Genomic DNA, 10,863 nt, shown 5'->3' with positions numbered 1-10,863 from the left:
TAATTTGGAGAATTATTCAGAAATTATGCTATTTTTGTCACAACCATAACTCCCAATGCCAAAAGAAAAGTATACATATATGATCAAATGCCAATACGTTGTTATAAGTAAAGTTGGAGGGGCTGAACACAATCGCAAAGCTAATTGCAACCAAATGAGTTTATCTGGTAATGGCAACAATACAATGATTAAGTAACTAATTTACTGTAATACCCCGTATTTTCGGGTTTGATTCGTATAAATTGTTGTAGATTATTAAACTTGAAAATTTAAATTGAAAAACATTACGTTTTCAGTGACTCGAGAGTCGACTTTCATTCCGTCGCTCGTCTCTAAAAACTTTCTTCATGAAAATTGTAGAGTTGGTCGATACAAGTTCGTGGACGCGCGGCACTCCTTAATCGGACATCGTATGTAAAAGTTATTATCGACGGAAGTTGGTTTCCGAATTTAGAAGGCTATAAAAGGACTTTTGTTTTGGATACTTTCCAAAAAATAAATCCGAAATTTTCCCCATTTTCTCTCTCCTCTCCTCGACTCTCTCTCCCGTCGTCGCCGCTCCCCTCTCCAACGATCTCCCTACTCCGGCCACCATGCACGACACCGCCGGTGTCGTTGGAACCGCACGGCCGAGCCATGTCGATCTGTGGCACCGGCGAACCACCCCGCGCCGTGACGCGGTGCCACCGAGATAGGGCAGTTGCTGCATCGACGAAGTCGGCGTTGCCGGCGACGCTGGAACTCGGGGCTATGACAGCGAGTCTTCCTCTTTCCTTCCAGGCACGATTCCACCATCGGTGAGGCTCGAATCGAGCTACAACTACTAAGATCTCCAAATCCCAATCCGGGATCTTACGACAATGATTTTCGGCCGGCTTGGGACGAACTGATAGTCTAGTTGTGTCTCTCTCCTTGTGATCTACGTTTTTCATGTTGGAAGTTTGTTGATTTGAGGAGTTTTGGGCGGAGGTGGTGGTGGAGCGCGTGCCGCTGTCTGTGGCGGCGCGTGGGAGGAGGTTAGGGCGGTAGGGGCTAGGCTATTGAGCTAGGACAAAGTTGGAATTTTGGGGGCTGTGTGTGAGGTCACACGCCGTCTTCTGCGGCGACGCGTTAACAGTAAAAGTCATGAAAAGTAATTTCGTGAACAGTAAAAATTGTGAATAGTGTTTTAACGGTAATGAATTGTCGCTTGTGAATTTTACGTATCGTTTTTTCTAAGCACATTATCATGCTATTAGGTGATCGATGAAACGAGTGGGGGAATTACTTTCAGTGTCGTGGAAGTTGCACGCAAGAAATAAAGTGAGTAAATCTCACTATGACGAGTCTACCCTTGACGGTGACTCATATTTACGATTTCTTAAAAAGATGGAACTATGACATGTATATAATATAGTGGGTTGTGTATGTGTATAAAATGGTAAATACGATACATATATATGGGTTGCTATATTATATAATGTTACATTTTTTTTAATTTCCAAATGAGTTTGTACTGTGGCAACTATATTTATATTATTGAGCAAGAGTCACTTGGTTGTAGTACAATAAACATGTGTTGATTGTTATATTATATGCGGTTTTAACATTGAGTTTTGTTAAAAAGATTTCTGGTCTTCAGACGTTGTTGGCGTAATCAGAACCAAACCTTGGCCGGGCGTCGGTTACGATTCAGTTAGAGCTCTAGTCTGTCTGTCAGTGTACTGCATGAGGGGCAATAGATGAGTACCTGGGTCTCATGAGTACCCGTGTTTTACATCTTATTTGGGTAAACAGATGAATTTCCCAATGTCTCATGAGTACACATATTTTCTAATATTATTGGACAACCAGATGGGCCGTCCAGTGTCTCATGAGTACATTTATCTTTAAATGTTGTCAGTTATTTTTTTTTGTATGCAATGTGCATTATATTGTTGGTTTACTCATACGATCTGCAAAGCTTACCGGGTTTGTGTTTACAATTCCCGGTGCACCCATTCGATGATGTAGGGGATAGTTCTGCAGATGTCGATTAACATAATTGGAGGGCTTACTATGAAGAATTTCGAAGTTTATTTCTTTTATTTGTGGTGAGGATTGAGAGAATTTTACATTTCCATTTGTTATAATGCTTGAGTTATAAACTAGTTATGTATTAATCAAGTCGACTGAGTCGTACTATGAACTCAGTTGCGATACACTGTTACTATAAGATGATTTCAATATATTTGAGATTGTTTTAGAGTTTTCATGGTTTCGATTTCGATTTTTATCATTCGAAATTTCGGGGCCGTGACATTTACGATATGACAATACTAATCTTACTTTTGTTTACAAAGTAAGAAATTCAGATTTTGGATGCTTGGGTTGATGATTCCATAGTCTCTGTTCACATGCGACGAAAAGAATATCAGTTAAATTGATGTTTACTGACAATTCTTCAGTATATATCAATTTTTAAACAGGAAAAGGATATGAGGTATCTACTGAAAGAATACATGAATGAGAACAACTTTGGTAGAATATGGGTATGAATTTACCTAACAACGCCAGGTTGAATTACTAAATACAAACCCAAATTAATCACACTTTAAGTAAAGAGTTTCAGATCTGTAGCAGATGAGGAACCAAATTTTTTTTGAATAACACGGCTACTTTAAATACGTGATTTAGTATTTAAAATAACACAGAGCAATTGAATAACACAACTACTTTAACTATATCAATTAAATAACACAGCAACTTAGAAAATTTAAGCAGAAACTGTGTTCAAAGTTAGGAATCAGATGCCACATCAATGCCTTCATTTGGACTTCATATCAACTCTAAATGTATTCAATATTAATCAAACAATTCTATCCCAATAGCAGTAACATCCGTCTGAGCGTCCATAGTGGAGATGAAGAAAATACACTAGTTGTGGATTCAATGCAATACTCTGGCTAAAACTAGAATAATGTGTGGTGAATATGTGAAGTCAATCGCCTTCTATTGGTCTCATCAAACTGGTCCAAGTATGTAGAAGTTACGAATCAATAACGTATTTGGGCATTTTTGAAAATAAGTATAAATAGGGGTAAAAATCAGGAATTGTTACGGTGCGATTTGAGCCATTGATTTTGATTGATTAATCTCAGCCATTTGATCTAATGGGTGGGATATATACAGAGGAAGAGAAAAAAAAAAGGGAAAACAGATCGAGTCTTCGCGACTCAACCCAGCTCTTCGCGACCCAGAGCATCGCGCGCGTCGCCGCGTCGTTCGCCGCCGTCAGGCCGTCTCCGGCCGGCAAACCGACAGCATCGTGACCGCCTCCTCGTCGCCGTCCTCCCTATGGTCGTGCCTTGACCAATCGCCGCCGGAGGAGAGAGAATCGAGGGAGAGAAAGGCCGACTGTTCTTGGTTTCTCCGGTGATTTTGCAGTGATTTCCGACGTTTCCGGCCACCGTTTGGCTTGATTTCGGTATTATTCTTCATCTCCTCTCCGTGTTCTACAAGTCTGTATAATTAGTTTTTGGATTGGGTAAAGTTTTGACAAAATCTAACTTTGGGATTTTCTTGTTCATCATCGTTCTTCGGGGACGGAAATATATTCCGTCAACTATGGGCCTGGAGAAGGCTTCGGGTGCAGCTTAGTGAAGCTTCAAGTCGAGTAGGAAGTTTTCTGGATTGAGTTGATGACCAGACTCCAATGTGGTCGAATTTGTTCATGGTGCTCGTTGAGAAGGCTTCTGTGAATTGAAGTGTCTAAGGTAATTGCAGCTTTTAGATTCAAAGGCCATTTAAATTGAATATGATGCTGCTGTGATTTTGTATATGAAGTTTGAATTTTTGATAACTCAGTGAAGTTTCGTTGATTCCCTGTAATTGGAAATTTGTGTTCATAGACTTTGAATTGGATTCACTACTTGATAGAAATGGAAATTAAAGCCCTTTGATTTTTGTTCATAAATTATTGGAATTTGGATCGAGAGGTAGGCTATTTCCTACTGTTTAATGGCTCTGTTGAGGTTTGAGAGCTTTATACAATTCTACAAGTTAGTTGTTTGATCTGAGAATCAATTATCAAGTTATATTAATCATGGTGGTCATGATTGTGACTCATGCGTTCAAATTGATATCATGTCTGTTGTGGCTTATGTGCAACTCTCCTTTTGTTTGCTTGGAATTTGATATAGTCAGATTGTAAGAAACTGATGAGTTAAAAATTAGTTTGGGTGCCCATATTAAATTTGATGGGTACAAACTGATTTGAATTTCAGTAGGAGAATAAGGGAACATAATTTTAGTTATGAAGGGTGATTTAGTTTATTAGCGGAACCATGATCAGGAAACTTGAATATGGGTTCTGCTTTATTGTATTATCATGCTGAAGTATGTGCATGATTGAAATTATGCAAGTGTGTGTTGGAATTAAATTGAACTACGGATGGCTTGATCCCTTGTAAAGGGTATGTAGGCAGCCCAATCAAGGTTTGGGTGTAGCCACAATTAAATTAGATTAAATTTCGGTTTGCTGGTTTTAATTTAATTTTTAGTGCGTAATTAAGTTAGTTTTGGGACGGGTCGTCTTAATTCTGCTTACACAACCCATTTATATACACATTGTAAGTATAAACATCATGAACCAAACCCAACACAAACAACTCATCAAACAGCTTCTCTGCATTCTTGTAATCTCCATTTTCAATAACCCCATACAACACCAAGGTATAACAAACAATATCTGGCTTCATTCCCTCCACTCTCATCTTACCCAAAACTCTCAAAGCATCTAAGACCTTCCCCTGTTTCACCAAAAACCTAATCGCATTTGAATAGTCCATCATCCCAACACAAAACCCAACCTTGTTCTTCATTTCCTCCACAAAACCTACAACCTCCAAACCCCCTAAACCCTTTTGCTCACACAATGAATACAACACCAAAGAACAAATATTTACATCCAAATCATACCCTTTACTAATCATAAATTTCATTATTTCAATAGCATACCCAACTTTCCCCATTCCAAATAATGCATTGATCAAAATCCAAAAGTCGACTCTTCAAGCTTAATCCCCTTCACTACTTCCACAAAGCACATATAGCAAAGAGTTGAGTGAGACACCAGAAGGGTAACATCTAAACTTGGGTATCCTATAAAACACATCAATAGCATCCCCAATATGATTAGCAGTGCCATAAAATATGATCAGATTAGCGAAAATCGATTCAAGTGGGTGGAATTTCTCGACAAATTCAAGGCGGTGAGAACAAATGGGATTTGGGTGATTTGGGAGGTTTTGGTCAGGGTTTTAAGGACAAAGTTGTAAGCTTGAGGAATTGGGTCACAGTTGAAGGAATTGAAGGAGTGGATGAGTGTGGAGAGGAGAGTTTGGGTGGGTTTAGTGGTGGGGTTTGTTTGAGGGTTTGTAAACCTTGGTGTTGGTTGAAGAGTTTATGATAAGACCACTTCTGCACTCCCTGGATCAACCCAGAGTAATGACCCGATCCTATGTACATCCATTAGGCCCAATGTTAGTTTCAAGCTGTTATCCTTGGACAAATGCGTAGGTGGTCCTGTACCACGAGTCGAGTTCTTGGCTCTGCCAAAGATGGAATGCCATCTACAAAACTTGTGTTCTGCAACCATTTCCTGGCATGAATGAAATGTTAAGTTTTTGAATTCCTTTCCTGGCATGAATGAAATGTTAAGTTTTTGAATTCCTTTTCTTTCTCTCTTAGCTGTAGTGTAGTCTATCATCTGGTATCAGAGACCTCCATGTGAGGCCTCCAAGTCTCCTCAAATTACCATACCCGCACTCCACTGCCACCATTTCCCCCACCAACTCCGCTGGTCACCACAACAATGGCCACAACCACCCCCACACCCCTTCCGCCCCCTTCTTCACCACCACTTCACCAAACCCTTCCCCCTCCGACCAACATGGCCACTGACTCTTCCCTCAATATGCTTCACTCTTCGGTTGAGATTCTTCAAATTCAACACGATGATTTACATGGCTCTGTTGATGCCATTAACCAAAGGCTCACTCACATGGAACAACAACAGGCAACATTTCAGAAGCAGCTGCTCAACAGGCTCGAACCGACGCCGCCGCCGCTTTCTGCCGCAACCACATCCACATACCAACTCCATACCTATCCTCTTACTTCCGCTATCCAAACTGAACATCCCAGCACACCCTCCACTCACAACACCATGGCCTTGTCCTTTCCTGCGTTTGGGTCTATGCCACCACTGTCATCATGGGCTACTCGAACCATGGCTCCCGGCGCCGGGCCAAGCTATAGCCCCAACCTCCCATACTCAGCCCCATCAACTTACTCAAATATCCCACCTGCTACATCCCAACCAACGGCCTTTTCTCAACCATTTCACCAGCCTTTTCCCAATTATTTTCCCCCGCCTCTACACCAACAAGACCCCCCAATCTTTCGACCACCAAAGGCTGAGCTTCCACGCTTTCAGGGAGACGACGTTGTCGGGTGGTTCGCTATGGCTGAGCGGTACCGCCGCCAGCAACGCATCCCGGTCCAGGAGTACATCTCCACAATCGCTTCTCACTTTGGCCCGGCAGCCTCCCTCTGGATGAACGCGTTTGAGCGCCGTCATCCAAATGCCACATGGGCAACGTTCGAGCATGCGTTTTTGGAGCACTTTGGAGCGTTTAACGCCTCTGATTTCAAAGCCACACTATCTCACCTTCCCCAAACTTCCACAGTCGACGCATTCATCGCGGAATTCACATCTCTATCTTGCCGAATTCGGGATTGGTCGGACGCAGACTTGTTGGCAATTTTTATTGGTGGGTTAAAGCCGGAGCTCCAGTACGACGTCGATGTGATGCAGCCTTGTACCTTATCCTCTGCACAACATATGGCCCGTTGCTATGAACAGAAATTGGCGGATATCCGCTCTTCTTGGCAACATTCTGGGAGGTCCCCCACTTACTCATCACACCCTACACCTGGCACTACATCCCAAACACCCACCCAACAACTGCCCACCACATCAACACACCCCACTACTAGGCCTGAGATTCCTACCCGCCGTTGGGCTGACAAGGACCACCGTGCCCGCCGAGCACTTGGCCTCTGCTACTCATGCGATGAAAAGTGGCATGATAAACATGTTTGTCGGCACCCTGTCCTGGCCTACCCGCCGAGCACTGTACATATACATACTGTTTACGTATTTCTGTTCGTATGAATACTATTCAAATGTAAATACTGTCTCAGTAAATAATAATTATTGAATTGCCCTTCCGAAATTACTTTTTACATTTACTGAAAGTAATTTATATTTACATTTACTGTACGTAAAATAAATTTACATTTATCGTACGTAAATCACCTTTTTACATTCACCGTCGTAAAAATAAATTCTTACAATTTTACTGTTTGAAAACACTATTCACACGCCGCCGAACGTGGCTTCGCGTGGGGTACACGCGAAACCTCCGGCAGGCCGCGCGTGGCGCTCACGCGTCACTCACTATGGCAGTGCGTGGGACACACGTGCTGAGCCTAAGGCCGGCGCGTAGCACGCCACCGCCGCCCCAAAACATTTACTGTACGTAAAATCAATTTACATTTACCGTACGTAAATCACCTTTTTAAATTCATTGTCGTAAAAACATATTTTTACAATTTTACTGTTTGGAAACACTATTCATGCGCCGCCGCACGTGGCGGCGTGTGGGGTACACGCGCCACGCACTGTGGCAGCGCGTGGGGCACACGCGTCGAGCCTAAGGCCGGCGCGTAGCACGCCACAGCCTCACGCCGCCCTAGACCCCTCCATGCCTCACACGCGCCGCCTAAGGCGGCGGTATCCCCCTTACTTTCTCCTCCCCCGATTTGCACCAAATCGATCCAATTCCAACAAAATCACACAAAACAACCACACAATCAATCAATTCAACTCACCTTACCTATTTCACGCCTTGAAGTCACTGGAGATCGTCGGAGTGAAAAACGACAGCGGCGGAGAGATTTGCAGACGTTGGGTTGGAGCGGAGAGATTCACGCCGGCGCGGGACAATGCGGCGAGCTCGAGGGTTGCTGCGGACGTCCGTGCAAAGCTCTTTGGACTGGCGGTGAGAGACTCGTCCCTCGGAGGAGGGAGATCGGCGGTGAGAGCCGAGAGAGAGAGGAAAGCTCGGGTGAGAGGGAGAGGGAGGCGGAGAGAGAGGAGAGAGAAGGGGTTTCTAGAAAGGGAAACCCTAATCACAAAAATGTCATTTTTATACTCGTTTCCAAAATCGGAAACTAACTTCCGACGTTAATAACTTTCACGTCCGACGTCCGATTCGAACGCGTGATATGTCCACAAACTTGTATCGACGAGCTCTACAACTTTCGTGAAGGAAGTTTTCGCCACCGAGCGACGGAATAAAATTCGATATTCACGTCGTGGAAACGTAACGTTTTTCTGAAATAACGTTCTGAAAACGTTTCCGTTCTTGTTTCGAAATATCGCAAGCAACTAAATTTCACTTTAAATGAATTTCACAACTTTATAGAAATTGAATTTCACTTAAAAAAATCGGGTTATTACATCGAGAGACTCAAAATGGCGGTTACATCGGCGCCAGTGCTTGCCATGCCGGACTTCACTCAACCTTTTGTGATCGAAACTGATGCTAGTGGCTTAGGGATCGGCGCGGTCTTATCCCAGCAGAAGCATCCAATTGCCTTTCTCAGTCAAAGTCTCTCACCGCGGAACCAAAGTCTCTCTGTCTACGATAAAGAGATGCGCGCAATCCTCTACGCCGTCGAGAAGTGGTGTTCATACCTTCTAGGTAATCACTTCAGTATTCTCACCGGCCACAAAACACTGAAGCACCTCCATGATCAACGCATCTCTACCCCTGCTCAGCACAAATGGCTTGCCAAACTCTTGGGTTACGATTATACAATTGAGTATCGTGCCGGCAACTTGAACACTGTTCCCGACAGCCTCTCCCGCCGCCATGAACTCTTTGCCCTCTCCTCCCACACGGCTGATTGTGTCAATGCAATTAAACAGGCACTGAGGCACAATCGATTACTCAGGCACTGTTGGATGGCAAAGCTACCAGAAAGGGGTTTCGTTTGGAGAATATCATCTCATGTACAAAGATCGATCGTTTGTCCCTGAGACTCCTGAGTGGAGAGCCAAGCTACTTAACGAATTTCATGCTTCTCTGGAAGCGGGGCACTCAGGCTACCTCCGTACGTTGGTCAGGCTCTCTCGCAACTTCCGATGGCCGGGGATGCGTAAGGATCTCAAGACTTTCCTTGCTTGCTGTGACCAGTGCCAGAGACAATTATCAGACAATTAATCCGCCCGGTCTCCAACAACCTCTCCCTATTCCTGATTCAGTTTTCTGTGACATTTCGATGGATTTCATCGATGGCCTACCGCGTTCTCAAGGTAAGAATGCCATTTTTGTTGTTGTTGATCGTTTGACAAAGTATGGGCATTTCGTGGCTATCTCCCACCCTTATACTGCTTCACAAATTGCGGAGGTCTTTGTCAAAGAGGTTTTTCGTCTTCATGGAATGCCTCGCTCAATTGTCTCCGATCGTGACCCCATTTTCCTCAGCCATTTTTGGGAATCCTTCTTCAAGTTGCAAGGCACTCAACTTTGCAAAAGCTCCGCCTACCATCCACAGTTCGATGGCCAGATAGAGGTGGTTAACCGTTACTTGGAACATTACTTATGGTGTTTTGTGGCTGACAAGCCGTCATCTTGGCATGGCCTCTTGCACTGGGCTGAATGGTGGTATAACACCACTCATCATTCCACCATTCACATATCTCCATTTCAGGCACTTTATGGGACTCCACCGCCCAATATCCAGCGCTACATTCCGGGAACTACCGCGGTTAAGGCTGTTGATGTTGATCTACGCTCTAGGGATGAGCTGCTTCGGTCTCTCAAACATCATATGGTCTAAGCTCAAAATTGTATGAAGCAGTCGGCAGACAAGAAACGCACTGAGAGAGAATTCCAAGTGGGGCAGCCTTGATAAGACCACTTCTGCACTCCCTGGATCAACCCAGAGTAATGACCCGATCCTATGTACATCCATTAGGCCCAATGTTAGTTTCAAGTTGTTATCCTTGGACTGATGCATATGTGGTCTTGTACCACGCGTCGAGTTCTTGGCTCTGCCAAAGATGGAATGCCATCTACAAAACTTGTGTTCTGAAACCATTTCCTGGCATGAATGAAATGTTAAGCTTTTGAATTCCTTTTCTTTCTCTCTTAGCTGTAGTGTAGTCTATCAGTTTCTGCCATTTGGTGTTGTAGGGTGAGACTAGACATTTTCTGTGTTTTCTTTTGAAGAGTTTGCTTCTGGGTGTGAGAGAGGAGGTTCTGACCATTTTGGGTGCGACTTTGAGATTGTTGGGAAGTCTAGAGAGGGAGGTTGATGTGGATTATCTACTTGTTTCAGTCCTAGTTTTTGAGAAATGAGATCAAAAGGATTAATTAGCTTCCCAACCACAAAGACATTCACATAATCTAGACACTTGAAATCCAATACATTAAGAAACCAAAGAACAAAGTAAAATGAACATAGAACCAATTAGAAACTAATAAAGAACAAAGCATCAATCAAAACAATAAACAAACATCAAAAGCATATATGCGGACTCTAAACACAAAAAAGACTTAGTTTCTGGAAAATAAATTTTAAAAAAAACTCATTACCCAGAGACACAAAATTCCGACACAACCTACAACAATAAAGAATAAGAAAAGAAATACAAACAACAAAGAAGAAGAAAGAATACAGAGACTTACAATTGTCTATCAGAAACAGATGAAAAGCTCCTAGAAAGTTAATTGTAAATGATTAGATTGGCTATATAAAGGTTGGGCT

General features: G+C 43.1%; 1 pseudogene; it reads right to left on the bottom strand.

The window, feature by feature from the left end:
- Positions 1–4,553: 4,553 nt before the first annotated feature.
- On the bottom strand, positions 4,554–10,363 carry LOC126798885 (pentatricopeptide repeat-containing protein At2g38420, mitochondrial-like; annotated as a pseudogene).
- Positions 10,364–10,863: the final 500 nt, after the last annotated feature.

The sequence above is a fragment of the Argentina anserina genome, chromosome 1, assembly GCF_933775445.1.
Source record: "Argentina anserina chromosome 1, drPotAnse1.1, whole genome shotgun sequence".
NCBI classification, from domain to species: Eukaryota; Viridiplantae; Streptophyta; class Magnoliopsida; order Rosales; family Rosaceae; genus Argentina; species Argentina anserina.
This window is presented reverse-complemented; position numbering and strand designations above follow the sequence as displayed.